Source organism: Crocodylus porosus, unplaced genomic scaffold, assembly GCF_001723895.1.
Source record: "Crocodylus porosus isolate Cpor-Errol unplaced genomic scaffold, CroPor_comp1, whole genome shotgun sequence".
NCBI classification, from domain to species: Eukaryota; Metazoa; Chordata; order Crocodylia; family Crocodylidae; genus Crocodylus; species Crocodylus porosus.
Window position 1 is genome coordinate 104369405 of NW_017728918.1, and position 17905 is coordinate 104387309.

A 17905-nucleotide genomic window follows, 5' to 3' on the forward strand; every position below is an offset into this window, starting at 1 on the left:
CCATCGGAGGTGGTTCAAGCACCTACATTGAACACCTTCAAGAGTAAATTGGATGCTTATCTTGCTGAGATCCTATGAACCCAGCTGACTTCCTGCCCTTTGGGCAGGGGGCTGGACTCGATGATTTCCCGAGGTCCCTTCCAGCCCTAATGTCTATGAAACTTAAACTGGTTTATATGTAATGTCTGTCCCTAGCCATAAAGACTGGGAACAGATGGCTCAGCAGCCATATGGAGAGTTCTGTTTGTGTACGGTTAGTCATACATGGTCTCCTGACCTATCCTTATTTATACCAGTGGTCTCCAACCTTTTCGGAACCGAAAGGAACCAAAGATCTACTCCCCCCACCCCACCCCGCCAGCAGGTAGGTCTGTGGGGAGGGGCAGGGGAGAGAAAAAGGCTGTGGGTAAGGGGTCAGAGCAGATTGAGGCCCCAGCCTCCATCTACCCCCCCATGGCAGTGAGGAAGGGGAAAACCCTGCACAGCTGTGGTGGGACAGGGGATGGAGCTGTAAGTGGCACGGGGGGCATGTATTCCTGGATCTGCCCATGGAGGGGGGTCAGGCTGCGGGCTGGAGCTGGGCAGCGCTAGGCTGTTCTCACTGGATCTGGCCTGTGCTATGCTCAATGGTGGTGCTGGGAGCAGGGGTTGGGGGGGCTATGACTCCCCAGAGGCCCCACTCCCAGTGCAGCCATCCAGCCTGAGTGCAGCCTGCCTGGGAAGAGGCCAGCACTGCCCCAGCCCCAGCCTCAGCCTCAGCCTGCCCCACCCCACATGCAGATCCAGGGCCACACGCTGCCCCATGCCCTCCTGGGCTGCGTTACCCCCCCCACATCCCAGTGCCCACCAGATGAGCTGCTTGTTGCTTTGTCTCCTGCCCACCCTGGCTGTGCAGGGCCTGCCCCTGCCCCTGCCCCAGCGCCAGCCCCACTCCCTATCTCAGAGTTGCTGCAGCCGCTGGTGCTGTCCTGTATTTGGGGTGGGGGCATGTGCCCCCCCGATCTGTGTGTGGCGGAGGCAGCTGCTACTGCAGGCTGGGCTTTTTGCCCCAAGCCCCACTGTACTTGCTGCCAGGGCCTCCGCCCCTTCCCTCCCCTACTGACTGACTTGCTGTCCTGGGGTGGGGAGGGCACAATGCATGTACACTCGCATGCATGCGCACAGCCCCCACAGCCCAGGATTAATTTCAAGAGGCCCGGGAGCCACCAGTTGATCCGATCGATCAACTGGTTGGTGACCACTGCTTGATACCCTCAGCTTCATCCCAAACAGAACAGCAGTTCATCCTCTGTGATATGTACTTCAGCTGAGCTGTTCACAAACTGTTTCAGTGTTTATGCATAACTTCATCCACACATGGAACACCACACAGCGAGAAGTGACAATATAGTTATCAATCATACATTACAAAACATACATTACAAAATATTAGTTGTGAAATTTCCAACCTGTGCCAAGTTTTTAAAAATTCATTTTTTTTTTGTTAAAAACCAGAAAATTGTGATGGAATCCATGGGTTTTTTTCCTCAAAACATATTACCTTTTCTGAAATAAGGCTTTTCTGAAAAATATTTTTATTAGAAAAAAATATGGCCAGCTGTCACTGTATACCTTTCATTCTACAGTACTGCAAGTTTGGATCACAGCCAAAGTCAGTATTTCTTCAGGTTTTAAATTCTTAAAACTTAGTTTTAAGGCCCTTCCCCTCTCCCCGCCATGATTTCCTCTCTGTCCACTTTCCAGTGCTGTGAATTGTTTCTCTATTGTTTTTAGGAAATAATATAATTCCACGATGCCCTCTGCTAACAATATACCTTGTATTGTATTAACCGTACCCTTTTGTTTGCTGCTGCCTGTTCTTAACATGTGAATGCTTTTGATTCCTTCGCCCTACTTATCTACATTAGACTATAGCACATTTTTCAATATGTCTTTTGCTCTTCATATTTTTGGGTGGCTAGTCAATTTATTCAGCACAGAACTATTCTATAGATGTACCAGAGACACTACCACAAGGCAATCCCGTTTTTCCTAAAAATCCACTCTTTGCCCTGAAGAGTCTGGGAGTTTTAAAATTTAAGTAAAATTTTCTTTGAAATTGTCATTAAAATCACTGGTAGTTTTGAATGTAGAAGGGATGCAGGATATGTAATAGAGCTTTGTTTTGTAGGGAAGAAAAGGACAGTGGTGGCCAAAGTAGTAGTTTGTTGATTGTAATAAATCACAATAAAGTCTTGAAATGGAGAGTTGATAAGCAGTAGATTTTTCCTATAGTTAGATGTAGCACATCGCAAGCTTTCTTCTCCACCGATTTTGGTTGGGTTTCAAGGTTGTAATAGAAGATAGAATCTGGCTGTCATCTCAGGACTTTCAGAGTCTTAGAGCTCTGAAACTGTTTGCTCAGACCATGAGGAGAGAATTACTGTAGCAAGATGTCTAGAAATATCCTGTAAAATGAGAAGTGACACAGGAAGGCTGTAAGTGATTGAGTGAAGCTCTATGATGCACTTGGACCCCAGATTCCGTCAGATGCACCTTTGAGAGATGCTCCCAAGGTATTTTTACAGTATCAGAGGTGTCTTCCAGCTCTCCAAACCCCTCGCTATCATCTGTTGCTTGACCACTGAGAACAGACTGAGATGAACCAAACACTGATTTCTCAATGTGTGGAGTCTCAGCTTCACACATCTTACCAGTTTCTAGCAGAAGGGTTTTTCCCAGGTAGAAAAATAACACACTTGTCCTGAAATTATAGATTCCCCCACCCTCATTCCCAAAGAAGAGGCCTGTCTACAAGGTCAGATGCTCTCATATCATACCTACCACTGACAATAAACAGGTTATGAAGAATAGCAAAAAAGGTTTATTAGAAAAACAAGAGAAATCATAAGAAATCAGTCTTTATACATTGAGATTACAAATAGATATCAGAGTAGGCAAACACAAGAAAATATTTAAAACAATGATATTCCCTTATCCCTGCATCATAGCCCTGAGCTCTAAGACAACAGTTTCCATTTTACCTTAGTTTTAGTAAGTAAGAAAGCTACCATATATCGAATTACAATGGACTTTCATCCAGCAGTTGTGAAACATAACAATTTACCTGTATCTCTTTGGCCTTTCCTGAAGAATCTTTGGAATTCAGCTATTACTGCAAAATAGCATTTTATTTTTCATGAGGAAGCAGTGAATACCACTTTACAATAAATGAATATAATTTATGCTGAAAGACCATGGACATTTTATTGGAAATGTATAAAAATCCACATTATTACTGAAAGAATCCATCATAATGAATGCTACAGTCCTTGCTGAATTACAGTGGAACTCTGACAGAAGGATATATGACATCTATTATAACATCTAATGGACATCATTATGGTCAGTGTTAAAACAATGAATACTAAATGAATTAATAATGGAAAGGACTTGAAAAATTAAATGTAATCATTAGCTAGATTAGTAAAGTTGTGCCGTCTTTATCACACAGTTATACATATACCACTGATTACAGTGCACTTGTTTTGGGTGATCTAAGATCATCAGAAAAATGTCTTTACTTTGAAATCTGACATAGCAGTAAGTCATAGTTTCATAGTTTCATAGTTAGTATGGTCAGAAGGGACCTGAGCAGATCATCAAGTCCGACCCTCTGCCATGGCAGGAAAGAATACTGGGGTCAAACGACCCCAGCCAAGTGATTGTCTAGCCTTGTCTTAAAGACCCCCAGGGTAGGAGCCAGCACCATTTTGCTTGGAAGTTGGTTCCAGATCCTAGCCGCCCTGACAGTGAAGTAGTGCCTCCTGATGTCTAAACTGAATTTACCATCTGCCAGCTTGTGACCGTTATTTCTAGTCACTCCTGGTAGTGCTCGGAGGAACAGGGACTCCCCCAGTGCCTGCTGGTCCCCTCTGACTAGTTTATAACAGGCCACTAGATCCCCCTCAGCCTTCTCTTGTGGAGGCTGAATAGGTTCAGGTCCCGTAGCCTCTCCTTGTAGAGCTTGCCCTGCTGTCCCCTGATCATGCGAGTGGCCCTCGTCTGGACCCTCTCCATGTTGTCCACATCCCTCTTGAAGTGCGGCGCCCAGAACTGGACACAGTAGTCCAGTTGTGGCCTGACCAGTGCCACATAGAGGGGGAGGATCACCTCCTTGGACCTGCTCGAGATGCATCTGGGGATGCATGACAAGGTACGGTTTGCCTTCCTGACTGCATCCCCACACTGCTGGCCTATGGTCATCTTGGCATCAGTGATGACTCCAAGATCCTTTTGTGCCTCTGCACTGACAGGAATGGAGTTCCCCAGCCTGTAGTTATGGTGCTGGTTCTTCCTCCCCAGGTGCATCACCTTGCACTTGTCAGTGTTAAATCTCATCCTATTCTCATCCGCCCACCCCTGTAACCTGTCTAGGTCCAATTGTAGCCTATTCCTTCCTTCTAGCATGCCCACATCCCCCCACATCTTAGTGTCATCAGCAAACTTGAACAGGGTGCTTTTTACCCCCTCGTCCAAGTCAAGAAATTATAAACCCCTGAACTAGGAAAACACCCAAATGTTATATGTATAATATTGAAAATGCTAAGAATGTAACCTAATATTGCCTCAAAAGGCAATAAATCTATCCTCCTTTTCTTTGATATGTAAAACAGCCTAAACAGAAAACCCAGCAAGCTGATAATAGAACTTAAACACACAAACATTTATCTGTTGGTGAGCTTTATTATCATGTTGATTGTGTAAACAAAAATATAAATTCTCAGTGGCTTGAGTTGCCCTTATAAATATGCCTCCTTGGGACTGCATTCAACATCCTATTTAGAAGAGAGATAAAAGGGCTTGGTGAATTGTCTCCAGCTATAAATTTATGATATTCACAGGAGCTCAGCAAGTACCTGAATTTTGTGTTCCGAAGATTCTTGTTGTTAGCCCAGGGGGCTTATTTTTCAGTGTAACCTTAAGAATCTCTTCCTTTTGGGTGAATATGTCATCAGGCCAACAGGGAGATTTGGATTGCTTCATGCTTCTCAGAACTGAAGTCATTCTGAAAAGTGAGGCGTTCTTCAGTGCAAAACATTTATACATAGTCTTCCTGGCTAGGGACAGACATTCAAAAAGCCTAAGCCTGAATTGATTCAGTCTTTTCAAGTTAGTCTAACCTGGATAGGCCAAATCAGTTTTGTAACCAGACAGACACCCCTGAAATGAAGGCACATGCCTGAAGTGGCTCAGGCTACTTCCTTCCATGGTACTGAGCTGGGGAGGGTCATGGCCAGGCCCCAGCAAGACACTCTGATTAGCCCAGCAGGGAGTTGATAGCGGTGTTTATCACCCCTAACTCAGTGTTTATCACCCCATTAAGAAAACAACAGAGGAACATTACCAGCTACCTGTTGATTCTGCCTGTTAATTCAGCATGGACCATAGCCAGCATGTGGTCTGCTAGCTAATACACAGACATCTCCTCAGCAACGCAGAAGGGAAGGGGGAATTCCTGCTTAGTGAGGAGGGGGAGAGAGGAAGCAGCCCACAGTCTCTGCTGGAGTTGCAGCCAGGGAGCAGAGGAGAGGGGGCAATCCCTGCTGTGGAACAGAGAGCCCCACCCAGCCCAGAGAGCATGTCAGGATGCTGGGGGTGTCTGTCTGGTTTTTCTTAAACCAGGAAGGGGTCTGGGACAGATATTGAATAAATTGGTTTGAGCCAAATCAGTTAAGTCTGATACTACTTTCAATCAGGTTTATCTCAAACCAGTTTCAGCCATTTTCAAACTGGTTTATGTGTGTAACAGGGTCTCTATTGAGGCCCTGTTGCTAAGGGAATGGGGGCAGCTGGAAATAATTACCCCACGGGGGGTGGGCCCCAGCCCTTAAGGAGTCAATGGCGACCAGACTCAGAGGATAAGAAGAAGAGAAGGTGAAGGAGGGCCACCTACGGGCACCACAGAAAGAGTGAGAGAAGTGGCTGGAATAAGACTCCAGAAAGGAGGATCAAGGATAGGAAAGCCCAGGACCCTGACCCTGTCTGGACTTACCCAGAGGCTATTGGAACGACAGTAAGTGCAGGGAGAGGTGGAGCCAAGCCATGGGTTGGAGCCACAGCTAGCATTAAGAAACGGGGCAACTACAGAAAGTTGACTGGATGGTGGCAGGGAGGAACCCTGCCCTGCCTCTAGGAAAGGAGAGAAAACATCAAGGACAGAGAGGGCCAGCCGGATCAGGAAGGAGCTGCGGAGCCTGTACGCCGGCTCTGCCGGGAAAAGCCGCAAGCAGCGGCTGTAACAAGCTGCTAATTGAATAATTATTGGCAAAGATGGGACAGACGGCAGCCATAAGCTGCTAATAGGTTAAGTAGCGGCAGAGACACAGACGTGGCACAGCGTCTGTGTACTGTGCTACTGGAATGGGGCTTGCCAGGAGCCTGGGAACCCCAAGAATAGTCTGCTGGACTGAAGCCTCCCACAAGGGGAGTTTCCTGTAAACAACAGAGACCCACTGAATAAAAGCAATGAAAAATAGATTATTCAGCATGGTACTTCCCGTGGGTACTTCTTTATATAACAACCACTTCCTCCCTATTTCATTTCTTTAAGATTCAAGTCATGGCAGGAGGGAATTAAGAGGATAGAGGGGGTACTTGGCGGACCCACTGACAAAGTGGTGCATTGGCCAGGAAACTCGCATGGCTGACGGGGCAGTATGGAGTCTCAGGTACCAACGGATTTGCAACAGATGCACAGCCTCATGCTGAGACTCCTTCAGGGACAACAGGCCCAATTAGAGGAGACGGTGAGAATGCAGAGCCAGGAGACACAGCTGTGGGTCTGCCAGCAGGACCTGTGTGAACAGATTGCAGCCCTGCAGACCTCTGGGGTACGAGAGGGGGTGGGCCAGGACTGCCCCGGATGACGAGGGAGGATGATGTAGAGGCCTACTTAGAGGCATTCGAATGGATGGCAAAATAGGATCCAAGGAGTTGGGCTGCAAAATTGGGACCCCTACTCACTGGCCCAGCTCAGGCCGTGTATCAAGCCCTCAGTAGGACCGAAGCCTGGGATTATGCAAAAGTGAAATCAGCAATCCTATACCAATTAGAGATTTCCCCGGAAACATATAGGCACAAATACCGAGCCAAGAAATGACCCCAAGGGGGCCGACTGCAACTGTTAGTCCAGACCCTCAGGGACCTAGCAGACTGATGGTTAAGGCCAGAGGAACACACTTCTCAGGAAATTGTAGAAAAAATAGCGCATGAACAATTTTTAATGGACCTCATGGGTGGTACCCAACGACGGGTCCAGTGCCATCAACCTAAGACAGTCAAGGAGGCACTCCACTTGGCAGAAGACTACGCCACCTCGGAGGGGGAAAGGGAAGCACCCTGGAGAGAGAAAAGCGGCAGGGCTACTCCGGCCACCAGGCCGAACATCCCAGTCACTCGCGGCGGGGAGAGTCCATCCAAAGGGAGATACGCACGGGAGGTTACCCGGATGTGAGATGCTACCAGTGTGGGGAAAAAAGTCACATGTCCTGGTTCTGCCCTGGGACGGCCCGGGACCTCAGTCCGGGATTAGAAAAGCATGATGAGAAAATGGACTGCAGTTTCGGCCAGCATCGAGGTCCAGGTCAGAGGAACAAGCCAGTCGTGGAAGTGCGAGTAGGGGACACAATTATCTCAGCTATAGTAGATACAGGATGCTCCCAAACCAGTGACATCACAGAGAGTTTTGCACATGAAACAGCTGCATAACATGTAATAAAATTGCACACTGCGGACAAAAGAGTCCCACTATAGATCAGAGAGCAGAAATTTGCCCTAAGAAGAGAGGGATCATAGCCTGAGGTCCAAAGCTGCTTTTGCAAGTATTTTTGTTGATTTCCTGAGGGAAAAATTTCAGATGGTTTTATTATATTCTCTTATGAGATTATTTTCAATAGTGAGAGAGTTAGGCACAGGCATAAAAAGGAGGATATATACTTCAATTCTTGATAGTCAGTTCTCTGCTTAACTCTCTGTCAGAGATGGAGAGAGATAGTTAGCCATGTTAATCCTCAGTCAGGTAGAAGGCAGGGGAGAGATGCACATTAAAAACTAGCTAATGAAAGATACATAAGCTTTCATGAACCTGAGCTCATTTCATCAGATGCTGTTTCATGAAATAAGTTTGGACTCATGACATCGTATGCATCTCTGATTTACTTTGTCTATGGCTCCCAACACATTACATTTAAGACATGACTAACAGGATATGCTTTAAACAGTAAATGGCTACATGTGCAACTTATTTTAAAGTGTGATAATGCAGTATATGAGCCAAAAAAGTATAACACCTATAATGTGGAATAACTTTGGCATTTATTTGTAGCTTTAAATTGACTGTGTATCTTGGACCTGTCAAACCCTGTGTGTGACCCAGCTGGGTATAAGGGATGCCAGGCTTCCCAGGCACTGGGAGCTGTATAAATCCCATGTGCTGCTCAGCTGGGTGGTACACATGGTTTTATATTTCCCTGTACATAGGCCAGGCTGCTGTACCAACTGTGTGGTACATGTGGCTTTGGCAGTTGGGCTCCCTATGTACTGAGCTGATTGATGGCTGGGGCTGGGGACTGGTTTGGGTCTTGGCCCCAGTTGACGATCAGCTGATTGGTTTCACCTTGCTGGTTCAAGTAAGGTGCTATTGAAATCTAGTCCCTGATCTCAAAATCATGACTCCTTCCATGCATGTGTTGCATGGTAGGACACATGATTGTTGGGATCAAAGATTAGGTCCCATTATATTTTAAAGTGAATGTCTTTCAGGTGCCTGTAAGGTGCATCTATGCTGCCGTCTCTTTATGCGAAAAGTTCTCAGACTCTAAACAGTGCATTCAGCTGCATGTTAATTGAATGCATAACTAACCAGGGAGGAGACTGGCTAGATTGAGATTGAAATGTTGTTTCAGTGCTTCCTTCTTACATACATCTTTATAATTGGTTTTGTATTACTCCTGAAAATAGCTTGTGTGAGAAGGAAAGACCTTAATCACAGAAACAGCCTCTTCTCACAAACCCCAGGAATAATTTAAATGCTCAATTATCTTGATGCTAGAGTATGATTAGCTTTAATGTGGCCCTACAAGGGAACAAGGATTTAACCAAGAGGAGGTCTTTTTGGACCTTGATAGATCAGTCATACTTCATGCAGATGCAGCAACGTTATAAGGAACAAAGTAGCAAAAGCCTGACCCTACCATAAAGAAACTTGTTCCTCATATCAACACCTGATGAGAGATTACCCAGTTGCCAGCTCCCAGGCTGGGTGTACAACTAACAAAACCATTTTGAATGGAGTGTGGTATGGTAACAGAAAAGAAACCAACCAACCAACCAAACTACTCTTTGGCTAAAAACAAACATCACATTTGAGGCAGGTCTGCTTGATCCTACTCAAAACCTGGGACAAAAGAAATACTGTCTAACACATTAGATGCACAATTTGTCCCTGGAATTAATGCTATTACTCCAATGAATACACGTACTTAAAGTGGGAAAATGGGCTTGTGCATATGTAGAATTTTGGGACACAAGGCTTTCTCCTGGGAGAAATACAGTGCCTGTTTTTAAGCCTTGGGACTTGAAGACAGTCTACTTTATGACTGTGGATAAGCTGAGAGCAAAAGACACGCACTGGGAAATTCATCCTAACATGATGACATACAGGGGGGACATATCAAAACTAGATGCTGGCAATATTGCAACTGACTAGCTAGAGTGATAACAGTAAACACTTCAACTTTACTTTCAGTTTTGTTTTAATACAGCCAAAATAGTTTGGGTTTTTTTGGTGGGTTTACCTTAAATATGAACTTGTATCTTGTTTGCATTCACTTTAAAAACATACATATACCTCAACAGGTATGCATTTATTTAATAGTTTTATTACGTTTAATTTTTTACATTATATTTATTTTTATTTTATTTACATCATTCTTTTTTTGCCCCTTAGCAGTTTACTTTTGACTCCACATGACATTCTCTATCTTCTCCTGAATTTGCTTCTAAACAAGTTTCTATTTTTAATTTTTTTATTTTAGGTTTTTAGGTGTAGACTAAGAACACCATTATATGGTAATGCACATTATAGTGTTAATATATTATGCTCTTTCAAAATCCTAGTTTCATATAAATAGCATAATGATCATAGGCTATTTTTGTACTAGAGTATATAATAAACATAGACCAAGAAAAGAGACTGGAAGTAAAACAGTACCGAGTCTTAAAACTGCTTAAAAGGATTGAAAGGGCAGAACAGGTATAACCACAGACACTGTGAAGAAGAATTAATACAAACAGGTTAGTAATTCCCCTACTTTTCAGAAGGGTATGATAGACATGTTTTGGCTTCTCTTGAATGAGTAGGCAGAAGCAATGTGAAAGGAGCCAAGATCCCTGACCTTTGTGTTCCCTAGTAGTGAGCCATCAGGTAATGAATGAGTGTACAGCTGTAGGCTGGTTATCTTCGTGCACCAACTGACAGCCAAAAACTACTGCTTGTGGTAGCACTTTGTATACCCTTTTAAGTACGTAGCTCTTACTGTTACTTTGTGCATTTCCCCAAATGCCTGTTAAGGGTCTGAGCTCCAAACTAGGCATTACTTTTACAACAAACTATCAATGTTTTCTGGCAGCAAGCTTGAATGCTGCCAGCTCAGCTCAGATTCAAGTTGGGTTGGCTAGAACTAGGACTCTGCTGCTATTCCCCTCTACTATCTGGCCATAGCATGTCATAGGCAAAGTGCTGGTCTGTGGCATGGTGCAATGCTGGCAAAGTCCCCTGCTTCTGAATGTTGCTGAAGCTCCTGCTCTGTGGCATAGATTCAGTGGTTTCCTGACCAACCTGCCAAACCCTGATCTACCCCATAGATACAGTGGAAGATATAGCAGTAAGCCAGAGCCTGGTTCTTCAGCTGGTGAAGACTAGCATAGCTGTATTGATTCCAGTGTTGCTGTATAAATTGGCATCACCTGGGGATTTAGACTAACATTTCCAGATGCTCAATTATTAATGTTACATTGTTAGTCAAATTATAATTTAACAAGTATGTAAATGAACTGCTTAAAAACTTTCTGTTGCATTTACATATTGTGCTGAGGCAACTTTTCATACAAAGCCTCAAATGCCCAAGCAGCTGGCACTGCCCCATTGCTGGACATAACAAAGACCTTATTAAACATTCAAAATCATAAGAGGTGCGGCGTTCATGTACCTAACAGAATAACTCTGAGGGAGTCCTAAAAGGAAATAATTCCAGTATGCAAAAAGATATGACTTGGCACCATATCCAGTTAATCACTTCACAGCAGCTCTGTGTTCTGAAAAATGGGTTACATTAGCAACTTAGTGATATTAAAAACAAAATGACCTGAGAGGTTCTTCTGCTCCAGGGACCAAGGATTAGCTGCAAACAGGCCAGTTGTTTAAACTAATAAGTTCTCACATCTGAAGTTACATTATCCACTTCTCTGTCTTTTACAGAATCCAGCTAGGTTAGATCAATATCCTTGGTAAATGTAGTTTTCTATTTTAAGATGACATTTTCTTACTTGGCGGGATATTATCCTCATATAACATGTGTACATTATATGGTACTAATTTATGTGTCTGTCTGTAGGTCTAGGAAAGTTACCTCAAGTGTTAGAACAGTAAGTTGGGGTTTAACTGTTACTTTTGACTTGCTTCAAAATAATTTTAGGATATCTACCTTTCTCTCCTCCTCAAATTACTGTAAAATAATATTACAATAATTATGGTATTATAATGATGTAAGATTATCCTAGGCGAACACCTGTCTAGGATGATTTAGGCAGGGATGACTCTGTCTTGTGCAAGGGAATTGACTAGATGATCTCTAAGGTTCATCCAGCCCCACTTTTCTTTGATTCTATATTGCAGGGGTGGGCAAAATGGCCAATCTGGCTGGCAATCAGACTCCATTTCCCAGCAGCCCCTGCCCACGTGGCTGGGGCTAGTCTCCATGGTGACCCCAGCCTTTTTCAGGCTGGGAAATGGAGTCCACTGCAGACTGGATCTGGCCCACAGGCTGGACTTTGACCAGCCCTGCTATATCATATAGGTGAGATAGGTAGACAGCAGTAGTGCCTGCTGTAGTTGCAATGATATAGCGAAGGGCCTATCATCTTCATAGTTTCATGGGTGGTAGGGTTGGAAGGGACCTGAGCAAGTCTGACCCCCTGCCATGGCAGGAAAGAGTACTGGGGTCAAACAGCCTCGGCAAGGTGTTCATCCAGCCTCCTTTTGAAGACCCCCAGGGTAGGAGCCAGCACCACTTCTGTTGGAAGTTGGTTCCAGATCCCAGCCGCCCTGACAGTGCAGTAGCGCCTCCTGATATCCAGTCTGAATCTACCCTCTGCCAGCTTGTGACCGTTATTTCTTGTCACTCCTGGGAGTGCTTGGGGGAACAGGAACTCCCCCAGTGCCTGCTGGTTCCCCCTGACTAGTTCAAGAAGTTCATTCTTCTGAATGAACTTCCCTTTCCACGTTGTGGCAGTTCAGGCTATTAAATCTCACTCTAGCTGAAATGGGTTGTACAATGTCCCTGCTGCTGGTACTTATGAATTCAGCCAGAGGATCCATTCCAGGATATGGCTGGATTCAATTTTGGGTACAAGAGGCCACCTTTAGGAGAACTAACCAGACTCCTTAGACTCACAATGCCAAGTTAGCTTATGGAGGGTTCATCTATATACATACTCAATTGTTTTGGGTCGTTTTATTTGCATCACTGCCACATACCGTTTCTCGGAGCTCTTTCATTCAGTCTTTGGGTTTTGGCTATCAAGAGATTAGCAGAACCCCCCACATTAGTTTTCTGTTAGGAGTCATAAATTAAGTGTATCTACTCAAATGAATTTGCCTGATTATGATATAATGTCAAAAGAAACTTTCAGTTTTTTCTTATTGTGCTTCCTACATTCATCTTTATTTCTTCCCGTGCCCAGTCACAAAGGCATTTTGCTACTGAAATATTCACAGTATTCTGCCCCATTGCTGGACATAACTACTAGTAATCTACTAGTTCCTGTCTGACTTGTCTCCAGTGACTAATCTTTTGATTCCATTCCTTTGTCTTATCAAAATGCAGTTATTCATGCTAATATTTTTCACTTACAGATTTAAGCAAGGCTGAAATTATACATCCAGTGAAGCTTAGGACAGCCCCATATCAGCATTAATCATTTGACAAGATGAATGCCACCAGAGGAAATAGTTTTACATGAATTCTGATTTGCCTGCTCATCATGCAGTTTATAAAATGGAAGAGCCTCATGAATTAGAAATGGAAAAGACCCATTAAGTCATCTAGTCCCTGCTAATATGGTTCCCAGCATTACCTGACAGTACCTTTAAAATGGTCTGAGACACTGCTGATCAATGTAGAGGCAAAAAAGCTAAAACATATTTGGCTAAGTTCTGCAGAGAGATGAAGGTGCCAAACTCCTACTAAGGCACAGAACTCAACTGAAAATAAAATTAGTATTAAGTTCCTAAATATTATATTAAGTTCCTAAATATTAGGTACCTAGTATAAACTTGATTCACGATTGACACCCATTTGGACTTATCAGTCAGTTTTTAATGATAATACCATGATAGTGTTTTTTATCAGTATGTCTCAAAGCTGCCACCATCATTATTTTCATTTTACTCATAGGGAAACTGAGGAAAAGAGAAAGGAAATGACTTACTCAGGGCCAGGGACAGAGCTGGAGATAGAACCCAGGCCTCAGCCCATTGCTTCAACCACTAGGTTACACTGTTGCAATGATGCTGCCATAAATATAATCCCCTCAGTCTCTCAAGTTAATCTCTTAATGATTCCCTTTTTTGGGAAAGAGTTTGTTGGTAATTAACAGTTCCTTAGTACTGTAAAATGCTTTCAAGATTGGCTGGGCTTATTCTAATAAGATTCTATGACATTAACTTGAGTGGATGGGTACATTTGTGGTTATTCTGAGTTTGACAGGTGATGCAAGCCTGGGTCATTACTGAAATAAAAGAAAAAACAAAACGCAAAAAGATGTACCTGCACTGGAACCATATTGCATATTAGGACATGTTAACTGCATTTAAAATGTAGGTGTCCATGTGTTCAAGTGTGTGCTACATGTAATCATATTATGATTATAGTGTGATCGTTTTGCAGCAAAATTAGTATTTTTCCAGGGAAGAGTACATCGTGACTGTGTGAAGTAATATGTCTGATTGCTCCACAAAGATAATGCCAGTACAGAATTGCTGGTTGTTGGTCCCAGCTCTAGCATGGCACTGGAGTCTTGAACCAGGTCTGGTCCAATCTCAGGGACAGGACCAACAATTGGCTGTGGTGTAGTGCCAGGGCTGGGACTGAATCAGCTGATTGCCAGTCTCAGCCCTGGCATCACACTGGACTCAGCTCTAGTGCAGGTCTGCAGTCTCACATATTACACACTTAAGTCATCGTAAACATTACTGTGTGACTGCTCAGAACCTGTTCTAACTGTTGTGGCATGGTAATCTAAATAAAACGTTAAATTTCCTATGCAACAAGACCAATAAATCACCTCCCAGCCTACTTGTGATTACATATCATTTCTGTGGTAACTACAACTATGTAAATGAGGAAGTCATGTGACCAGTCAATTCTACAAACTTTGTATGCTTAATAAGACTATGCTCATTAGGAACCCGGTCCTTTGTTTTACTCCACAAATTAGGTATATAAGTGGATTTAGGCACTCAAAGGCAATTCTATTCCACCCTGCTCTTGTCCCTGAAAAAAGCTAATATGAAAGGTGAAGGGTCCTCTTTGCTGTGCTTCTTGTGACTCAGTAGTAAGGGCAAGATGATGATATGTTTAAAAGTATGTGCACTAATGGATTTTCAGAACTTGAACAGATAATAGAATGTTGCTAATTGCCACATGAGGCTGAGGAGGGATTTTTTCAGGATATTTTTAAAGCCATCCTCAGAGGGATTGGATGTTGGCTGCAGTCAAGGCTGGGGATCATGACTGGGGTGTTCCAGTGCTTCTGCTGGGACTTAAACCCAGATTTTCTTAGAAGGTCTTCTTCCACCACTGAGGGTCAGACTGATCACTGTATTTGAGTATTTGGGGTCAGGAAGGAATATTACCACATAGTCATAAATTGTGTGTGGGGATGGGGAGGGGGTTGCCTTCCTATGTACCACGTGAGGTAGCCCTCCTCCTTGGATCTCTCAAGTGTATTTTAACAACTGGCAGCTATGGTCCCCCTTCTTACCTGTGCCAGGTAAGGGTATTATATCTTGTGATTGTGTTAGGGCTGACTGTAGTTTAGCTAATAGGTTAGACAGTGGTTTTATATGGGATGACCCAGAAGTATAGCTACACAGTATAGTATAGAGATATAAGCTCTCTTAGCAAAACAGAAGCAGTCTAGCCATGCAGCACTGCTCAGAAAAGCCTAACTTACCCAGCCAAAACACAGGGAAAGGGAAAGGTCAGTTTTACTTCAGCTAGAATGCTTCCAGTCCCCAAACTAATTCAGTTCCCCATGTTAAATTAGCTGTCTACATTGTAGACATATGCAAAGCCACTAACATCTATACCATCTTCTACAAACTCAATGTCATGTTTCAGTTCAAAGTTTCTGCCAGGAAAAAAAATTACAATACTATTTACAAGAGTATGTTAGGCAGCAACAGATTGGCACAGAGAGACAAGTGCTGTGTCACAAAAGAGGGCACATCTCTGAAGATGAATCTGAAATCAGAAGTAGTATGAATAACGTGAATGCACATGTGTAGGACAATGCAGTGTAAAAACAAGGTCATACTGTGCCTGGATAGATTTCCAGGAAAACAGTTACTTAACTGGTGTGGGAATGAATTTAAAATTAAATGTGATGAAAGCTGCATAAATATTTGTACCACCCAAGAGAGTGTGAGAATAGCAGCAGCTGATGTCCTGGTGGATAGTTATTACTTTGAACTCTTAGCAGAAACTCCACAATGTCCAGGGGGCCTGCCTTTACAAAAGAATTTCCTGTTTTCTTAGAAAACAGCAAATAGCACACTACTAAGACACCTGTGGTTTATGGTAAGTATCCAAAGTAGGTGGAACTCACTTAAATTATCTAGCTTGAAAGGACTGTACAGAAACATGTTTCAAACTTTGATGTTCATGGAGCTGTTTCCCCCTTGCAGCAGTTAGATTTTAATCTGAAATAATAAGGTCATAATTTGCACTACAAATCATTCAGATGTACTAGAATTAGGTGGCAGTAATTTTAAGCTCTAAAAGATGCAACAAGAAGCAAGGACCAGAGCTGTAACTTTATGAGAATAGCTCCCAAATGGGGCCCACTCTCAAATGTGGAGTATTGGGTTTTTTCTCCCAGTTTGGCTGGTAAGCAAATAAAAGAATTCTAATCAACCCAAAACATTTCTTTATGGCTTTGCTTATTAAAACAAATCATTTAAACTTCAAGAGAAAAATAGAGGAAATATCAATAGAAGACAGGACAGATATGGGCTTCATATCAGTAGAGGGCAGAGGACAACCGGACTGTCCACTATGATGGCCACCCTACACACAACTGTTGTCTCCCATTTCATCTGATCCTTGCCACCATGTGCCTTCTTGAAGAGAAAAATAGAGGACATAAGGTGTCGGGTTTTGTATTAATAGAGGACAGAGTAGCAGAAAACCAGAATGTCCTCTATGATGGCCACCCTAGGTGTGAGACAGGTAGGTAGGGGAGGGTAAGGGGGAATGTTGATCTGGTGATGGAATGTAGCTGGTAAAATGCAGGCAGGCTTAACCTGAGGTTATCTGATGGAAAGCAGGTTATAATGTACCTGTAATATAATTTATGAAGTGAAGTTTGTAGGCTCATCTACGAAAGGTGTTTTGTAAATTCTGTTTGAGGATTAGAATTGAGAGATTGGAGAGAGAGAGAGAGCGAATGGCTGTCTTGTGAGAAGTGGGCACACACAGGTAATTGGGAGTTTTTGTCTTTGATAGATTTCCGGTGTGCATTCATTCTGGTGCGCAGTTGTTGTTTGGTTTGAATCTTACTTAGGCAGAACTGAGTTAATTGGCAAAATATTGTCTGGAAGACCTTTGCATTCTGGTCACATTGCTGTTAATAATATCTTAGCTCTACTGTGCTTCATTGTAGTTATAGTATTGTGAGTTTTCCATGGCTGAAGGAAATAGGTAGTTTTCAGTGTTGTGCTTCTAACTGGAGGCTTCAATTTTCTATATGTAAATAGCCATAATTTTCATTTAAAGTAGCAACTTGGGATATACCTACCTGTAGACTGACAACATAGAGTTCTGTAGGAGCTACGTTTGCCTCTTGAGAAGCAGCCTGGGTAATAGCTTGCTTTACAGGGTATGGAGGAGACTTAGGCTACTCTTAAAAGGAGAAAAATTGAGAAACTCCTGAGGGCTTGGAGTCAGAACCTTTGAATACCCTCAATTGTCACTGAAATCAAAATAGTAATCTTAATGTCAGTGAACTGAACTGACATTAATGGGGAAAGCAGGGTAAATTAACTTATGCAGACTTCTGTGCTATCTCAGCTAGATTCTTTCCAGTAGCCAAACTATTTTGGGCAGGTCTGTGCTGAACTTGCACTGCTACAGTCCGTGGTTTAAATGCAACCTAAATATAAAACTGTCTTGGCATGATTTATCTCAACAAGGAATATAACGTTGAAAAACGTAATGGATTACTTTGCACTTGTCTGAAGTCAATAATATTGTGACCATGGCAATATTGCAAACACTCAAATACAAGTGTGTGTTTACCTTTACCTCTTATATTAGCTTCACAATCTGGCTTGTGGTTCACGTTCTGAGGAGGATCTTTTGAA

The 17905-nt window shown here is 43.1% G+C and overlaps 1 protein-coding gene across 1 annotated transcript in view; it reads left to right on the forward strand.

Annotated features, from left to right (window-relative positions):
• Positions 1-17905, forward strand: part of LAMA2 (laminin subunit alpha 2) — a 434604-nt gene that overhangs the window by 134388 nt on the left and 282311 nt on the right. The window lies entirely within an intron of this gene.